This window comes from Excalfactoria chinensis, chromosome 6 (genome assembly GCF_039878825.1).
Source record: "Excalfactoria chinensis isolate bCotChi1 chromosome 6, bCotChi1.hap2, whole genome shotgun sequence".
In the NCBI taxonomy this organism is placed as follows: Eukaryota; Metazoa; Chordata; class Aves; order Galliformes; family Phasianidae; genus Excalfactoria; species Excalfactoria chinensis.
This window is the reverse complement of record NC_092830.1, coordinates 10816873-10824478: the sequence shown is the minus strand read 5'-3', so window position 1 is coordinate 10824478 and position 7606 is coordinate 10816873. Positions and strand designations below refer to the sequence as shown.

The 7606-nt window shown below is 43.5% G+C and overlaps 1 long non-coding RNA gene across 1 annotated transcript; it reads left to right on the top strand.

Annotated features, from left to right (window-relative positions):
* Positions 1-3092: 3092 nt before the first annotated feature.
* Positions 3093-7256, top strand: LOC140254502 (uncharacterized). Its single transcript, XR_011904238.1, has 3 exons — positions 3093-3143; positions 5843-5966; positions 7129-7256. It is a non-coding gene; the product is annotated as an uncharacterized lncRNA (long non-coding RNA).
* Positions 7257-7606: the final 350 nt, after the last annotated feature.

The following is a 7606-nucleotide window of genomic DNA, read 5'->3' as shown; positions in this document are numbered from 1 at the left end:
GACTACAGACTGTGACAGGAAATTGCTGCTGAGTAGTACGTAGAGCCCGATTGGGCTGGTTTACGCAGAGAGGGTTCAGACTTGTGGGTGGAGCATGCACAAAGGTGTTGAGGCTTTTGCATGCTCCAGGGTTACCCATGCCACGCTGCGCCATCATGACATTGCAATATTGGTTAGTACTCGAGGATGGTGTCCTGGGGAAGTCCACGTGACTGTTCAAAAAATCTTGGTAGGTTGGAACAGCATGGCACATAGACACTGTCAGGGCTAGGAGCAGGACAGCAGTCCACCACAGGGAGCTCATGGCCACGGCTGCCTAGGAAGGAAACTGTAAGAGAAACTCACTGCTCTGTGAGAGTCCCAGGTAACTCAGGTGCCCCTGCTGCACCCAACACAACCCACCACTCCCTAGGAAATTCTCCTGACCCCCAGATGCACTAATGTCCAACAGGAGATTGAGACAAACAAAGATCACCTTGACACCTGTCCCTCCCAAATGGTAAATGACCCGGGCCCACTCTACATACACAAGAAAGCCCAACTCCCTCCTGGCCCATAACCATAAAGTCTCCTCTAATTATCCAGTGCTAATTCGAGCTATTAAGGAGGCAGAACACTTCCTCCTGATCCTCTGGAGAGCTTCCTGTAGAACGGGGATGCTACACATATAAGCAAATTCCCACCCCCTTTTCAATACATTTTCACACCCCTTGTCCTCTCAAACACATACATGTGCCCCAGCAAAATACTCCACTGTCCTCGATGTCTCAGCCAACCCCACAGAGACACCTCTTTTCCCCGGGTCCCTCGTATCCTGCCCACCTAGGACTCACGTTGCCACTCTTTGGGTATTTGTGAGGATCTGTGCCTGTCTCTCCTCAGGGTCGTTCCACCTCGACCGTCGACCGCTTCCTCCGTCTGGCAATGGTTCAGGGTATCAGCTGTGTCTTTTATTTAGTACAGTGTGACAGGAAACTCCTAAACAAGGAGGAGTCGCCACAGTGCAGGGAGGAAGCACACAAGAGGCGGCACTTGGGGGGTTGGAGGATGGGATAGAAATTAAGAACTTACGGGCTCTGCTACTTTGGAAGGAACTCCAAGGCCCTGGTGTCCCAAACAAATTATAAGGGCCATGGTCAGAGACAGCTCAGGGCTGGCTGGCTGGTCAGCTGGTGATGTGGAGGTGCCGAGTCAATGGGATCTGGGATGTGGATGGCTATGCTGCAAGCAACATGCAGGTGGCCCGGCAGCATTGCTGCAAAACAGATGCATAAGCAGCACTTCATGCTACAGCCCTAAGACTGCTGCCGAGGCTCAAAGCTGCAGCACTGCAGGGCCAAGCAGGGGTTTCACCCAGTTTTCACAACAGGAGATGAGAGAATGAGTACAAGAAGACCCCAGGAACTGCTGGCACTTTCCTTCTAGTCAGGTTTGGTCACTGGCTGCACATCCCCACCTGGGACATCTGTGGTATTTCTTGCTGCCAGCTGTGGAGTAGAAGAATGTCATTATAATGCATACCTGGATGAGATGTGGTTGAAGAACCCAGGCCACAAGATCCTGTCTGGAAGATGAGATTCACCATTAGGGAAGAAGGCAACACACAAGCAAGTACTAGTGCACCAGCTCCAGACATCTCCAAAAACAGGGATTCACAAGGGACAGTTTTCAGGTTGTGTGGAAGGACTGTGCACTGTGGAGAAGGCAAAGTTACGGTCTGGAACAGCACACTGAGACTTGGCACTGTGCTGAGAGACTGCACCTGTATAGCTAAGAGCAAAGATTGCCATCTTTTTAAGATGGCTTCTTTCCTCTGCCCAAATGAACTTCTAAACCAAGAGGAAGGAGATGTCAGCATCACACACCATCCAAGACTGTGCCATGTTCTGCCATGTCCTTGTGATTCACCACTTCCTCATTTAAAAAGACGTTGATGTGGTCTGGTGACTGTGCAAAAGAATTTCAGCTTTGTGGTCTGTGTTACCTGCTGCTACAAGGACACAAACGCCTTTTGGCTATAGAAAAGTTGTGGTGCATTTTTGTCCCCTGCCAGTCCGTAAAGGATCCCAAGCCGGTGGCTATAACAACAAAAGGCAGAGCACTGTCCATTTATTTTCTCACCTGAGAACAGATGTTCTTGTCTTGCTTTGTGAATCACAGGGAGCCCACTAATGACAGTTCCGTGGCCATGCAACCAGTATCAGCCTTTGTCCGTGAGATGGGATGTTGGAGATGGCAAAGGATGAGGCGCAGCGGGCACGCTGCAGCTCTCCCCACTCGTTTTCCTGCACCAGCCCAGATGTGGCACGGGGCACTGGGCATCACTGCATGCTTCTCTGCTCCTCTGATTCTAGCAGGGCTAAGCTCTCCTGTGTGAAGACAAGTATGAACTGTTGCCACTTTTTGATCATAAAGGCAGACTCACAGAATCACAGAATAGTTGTGTTTGGGACACCTGGATGTTGCCTGTTCCAACACCACTCTTCCAGTGGGTATGGACTTTTTAGTATATATTGGAGTATGTAGCATATATTCACTACTCAGTGTGGAGTAGTGAATGAATTTGTTCTTTTTCTTAGTCATGCAGCTTTTGATTTACTCAGTAAACAGTCTTCTTCTCAACTCGCGGATCCTTGTACATTCACTTTCCCAGTTCTCTCTCCTGTTCCACTCGGGAAGTGTATCTAGCACCTAAGAGGTACACAGCTGCACGCCAAGGCAAAAGCACAACAGAGACACATACACTGTTAAGTACAGAATTACAAAAGGAAAATTCTCTGCAGCCCTTGTATATTGCCATCCTCTAGTTACATTAACGTACCTTTGAAAACCTGACAGCTGAGCTCAGTCTCATGTTGCATGTTAAATAAATACATATGTATTAGTATATGCATTTGTCCATGTATGTATATGTATATGTAATCACAGCCTGAACCACTGATTAATCAGCTGAGGCAAGCTTCAGGTCAGCTTTTTGAGCACAGGTGAGGGTAATTCAGCTGTGCTCTGTATGGGGTCGAGCCTGACTCCACCTCCTCTAGACCTCATTTAAGGGCTGACCAGGGCTGGAGCAGCATCCCTTTGAGGTTGTTCTTTGGTGGATTTTGCTTCCGTGTTTCCATTAGACTGATGGTCTCTATTGGGTGAGTCTTTCCATTTAATAACCTGTTAAATACTTGTTACTGTTTGCTTGCTTCAGTGTTTCCAGTAGACTGAAGGCCTCTATTGGGTGAGTCTTTCCTTTCTTTCATGCATGTGTACATTAAGCTTTAGCTATTTTTCTCTCTGTAAGAACATGTTTCTGAGGACTGTGTTTCCACTACAAGTGCTTGATCTGTAGCAGCAAATCCAGTCTTTTATGCTTAACCTTTACATTTCATGTGTATTTCATGATTTCTCATAATCCATAAACTGTCATTCTATGAAATAATGCTTTCCCATTAGAGATCTCACTGAATGTTTCCTTTTGTTATGTTTTGAAAGCAGGTTTTCATTTCATGTGGTAGCAGAATTGTAGGTCGGAGATTAAACAGGTGACAGCATCAGGTAGGAAGCTAGGGCTGACTCGGGGGAGCTCAGGTGCACACAATGCAGCTGACAAGAAGGGGTGGAGCCAGGATCCTCCCCTTTGCAGTCCTCATTTAATGGATGTTGGGGGTACCTTTTGTTACAGGTACCTGAATAAGGGAGGTTTTCTGTAGGTAAGTGGTGGGTTTACTTAATTTTGTTCCTGTGGCTGTACTTTTCTTTAAGTAAATTTTAGTTTTCTGTGGTTTGGGATGTTTTTTTCTAATCAGTCACTTATACCTTCAGTTACTTCAGAGTTGAGAAACATTGTTAGTGTTCCAACATCTGCTGCTTAGGAAAGAAAGTCCTGCTGCTGTGTAGTACCGTTGTTGTGGAGAGCTACCGTGCCTGGGTGAGCCACTTTAAACAGGCAGGCTTGTCTACTTTTATTTTTCCGCTTTTAAGGGAAGGAGTAGCAACTACTCAAAGGTGCAGGAGAAGCAGGAATAAACAGGTATGAATTATGGACCAAAGCTGTGAAGTTTTGTAAGTTAGGACATAAGAGTTGTCTCTAGAGTTTCTTTTTTGCTGTTTACCTTATTTTCTCAAGCTTACAGATACACTTTTATTTCTGTTTTATATTCATTATTTCAGGTTAGGGTAGTGTGAAGCTACCTGTTCTAGGGGAAAAAAGCCTGGCTTGATAGGGCTGAGAGGTGACTCATGAATGTCATTGACTAGTTCAATTGCTCTTTAGTACTAGTGGAAATGATTTTTTACTCGAATGTACAGAACTGTGAGTTTTGGAGGTTATTACTTGACGTATAATGTAAATGTTTTGGCAGCCTGCTCATCTCATAGGTTTCATAAATTATCAGGTAATGCTTGAGGTTACTAAGAGCAACTGTAAAGACCAAGCAAGTGATTATATTATGCAAAACAAGGGAAGATTTTGAGAATTGGAAATTACATGCACTTCCTGTAGGGTTATGAATCTTGCTCTGATAAGGAACAGGGTCTTTAGGGACGTGTAGACATCCCTTTGTAGCCGGGAGCCTGAATGCCAGTGTTGATTTCTGAATAGAAGATGGTGTTCAGTGGTAATACTGTTTTTGTAATTCCTACAGAGTCTTCAGAGTAAATCCCCACAGAGACTACAGTCATGCAACATTTACATAGGGTGGAAAAAATAACATCCCAGGAGCTAGAGTGCATTCATTATACTCTCTATTCAGTACTGTGCGAGTAGGCTGTAAAGCTGGGCATATCACAGAGAGGGTTTTGTTAGGAGTCTTCACTGAATGTTTCCTTCCTGAAGTTAATTGTGCTGCATGGTGTCCCTTAGCTGCCTCCATTCATATTGATGGAAAACACTCAATGTGGACAGAGACTGACTTGACTTCTTTGGATCAGTTGGGGCAGGGCTGTTTTAATTGGCAAATGTGGGGACAGTTTGTACCTTAGGTCTCCAGCTCTTTGAGCACAAGTATTTTTTTACATTCTTTGAAGGACTGAGTTTATTAATGGCATTACTGGAGTTTATTTTTACTTCTGTAGTTACTAACTTGCTATTGTTTGGGATTTATTTTTTAACTTTTTTAAAGACCAGCTGGCAGCTCACATACTGTTGAGATTTGAAGCTTCTGATATCAGGTGTATGAGGGTAAGGAGAGGTATTAAGAAGTTCCAGTTGGTGGATTCTTAACGTTGTGTCATAGTTAACGAAGTAGTTAGCTTTGAGGGTTCTTTTCCTGCAGAGAGAATGATCTGTGAAGATTATTTGCTGGACTTTTGTTGATCCAGATGGTTATTCCAGAGTAATGTTATCTCAGTAGCTTCCAGCAGTTTGTCTTCAAGTGAGAGTTCACTTACTCTCGTTTTAGCTGACATTACTGGCTTTGAAGCTATATCTAGGATGTGCTCTGCTTAAAACACAGAATGTATTCTCACTTCAGTAAGAGCAACCCATTTTGCAGAGCTGTCTGCAGTGCAGTCCTGCAAGTTACTGAATTATGCGAGCTGTTAATTTCTGCTGTAGGGCAGCCTCTGTGAAGAGCAGAACTAGGAACCTACGATACAGCGTCACCTCTTGGAGGTGAAAAGGAATGGCAGCCTGAAAATACAGGATCTCTTCAGAGGTAAAACAAGGGTAGGGATGTTTATGCAGGCTCCTCCGTGTTCGTGTTCTGCTGTTACTGTGAGGGAGCTCATTTCTGTCTTAGGTACTTTAAAATGTCAGTGTTTGCTGGAACTGCTTTATGTACGTATGCTTTCATATACTATGTGTTGTGAATGATCTGATTGAGTTACATTTTATCTTGTTCTGTTGTCACAGTGAAAGAAAGGATACAGAATCTGATGGATTTTAGTCTTTTGGCGGCTCATCCAGAGACCTTTTGAAAGAAGTTACAGGAAGTCCCAGCTGATGTGGGTGGATGTAGAACCGAGCTGTACACCAGGTACATTTTTATTTTTGCTGGCACACTCTAATTGAGTGGGTATGAAGCTTCGGAGGAGGGTTTTAGCTGTTACGTGGCTCACTTGTTCCTTATTCTAGGTAGGTCTCTCGGCATGGTGAGTCCTTTCATCTGCCTGGCTTTGCAATAGCCTGAAGCAATGCGTAATCCCTCTCTCCTTTGCTTTTTGAGGTGTATGCTTGTAGCAGGCCTACTTCAACCAGCTCTGATGTCTGAGTAGGGATGTTTTGTGGTTCTTGTTTTGCTAATAGTCTTGTTTGGGGTGGGAGGGTTTATTTGGCTGATTCAAGGTGTTTCTGCAGTTTTAGGTTCCTTTCACTGGTGCATATATTGTTGAAAATGAGCTGGTTTCTGTCATCTTTAAACTTCCTAATTGGCATTTATTCCACAAAACCTTCGTTTTTTTCCAGAATATACTGTGAGACTTTTTTTCTTTTAGGTCCCTTTAAGATGTTTACTTGGCTTGTCATGCTGTTTTCCGGGTATTTTTGGTGTATAATAAAAGGTTGAAAATGTGCATTAAGCAGGTGGCTTTAATGCTTTTCAAATGGAATGCATGTTTTTGAGGAAACAAAAGCTAAGAGATTAAGGAGTATCAAGAGAGATGTGTTGGGTATTTAGGTTGGATTATGGATCATTATTTTCAGAGATATCTAAGGATTTACTTTAATTGAGTACATGGAGATAATTAGTGAAAATGAAAAATCATTGAGTGTGATTTTTGCCTTGGTTTCATCATAAATTGGTGGAGCGTTACAAAACTCCATGTGCCAAAATGCATGCCCTGAATGCCAGTGCTTTCTTTGCAGGGTGCTGACTCTTCAAACGAGGAGAGTTAATTGTGCATGACACCTTCTCCCTAGAAAATAAGTTTCTGTAATGTATGGTTATCTATTTAAAGTAGTACTGTTCATCACTACTAAATTGGCCTAGATAAAAACTACACATTGTGAATCAGAGTCAAAAATCAATACCAGCTCTGATGGGTACTGACTTATTTGGGTATTGAATGCTGCTATGGTACCACAGACAGGAAGTGCTAGAGGAAATGTGGAGCTGATTCCAAGGGTTTTGGTGTGAGATGTGAACTAGGTGTAGTTGCATCATAACTGATCAGTTTAAGACTGGTGTTTTTCCCTTTGAGTGCAATGCAGTTGTCCATAATTACTAACCGTCTGGGTACATCCACAAGAAGTTGCTTTCTGTGAAGGACTCGGCTCATTGACTGTACTGGACATCTCTATATGGGAGCAGCTGTTTCATTGACTAAAGGAGTACAGGTGAGTGGAGATGAATCTGACTTCATGCTGAGCTGACCAAATGTTTATTAACTTGTTCTAAATGTCATGTTCTAAAAGTCATGTAAGCATGTCCTCTAATGCTGTGTTTATATCCATTTATGTATATAAGCTTATAATTCATATCCTTTTGTCTATTTTAGTAAATAGGCTTATATCAACCTATGTGTTATATAATTTTCCCCCAATTCTCCCCCCGTGCCACTGTAGTTAGTGACTGTGTGGTGCATTCCCACCTGTGAGGTTAAACCTCAGCACTTGCCCAGCAATTTTCTTCCATCTGAAGTTGCTCATTTTTGTGTAAATGGCTTGTTCTGATGTTTA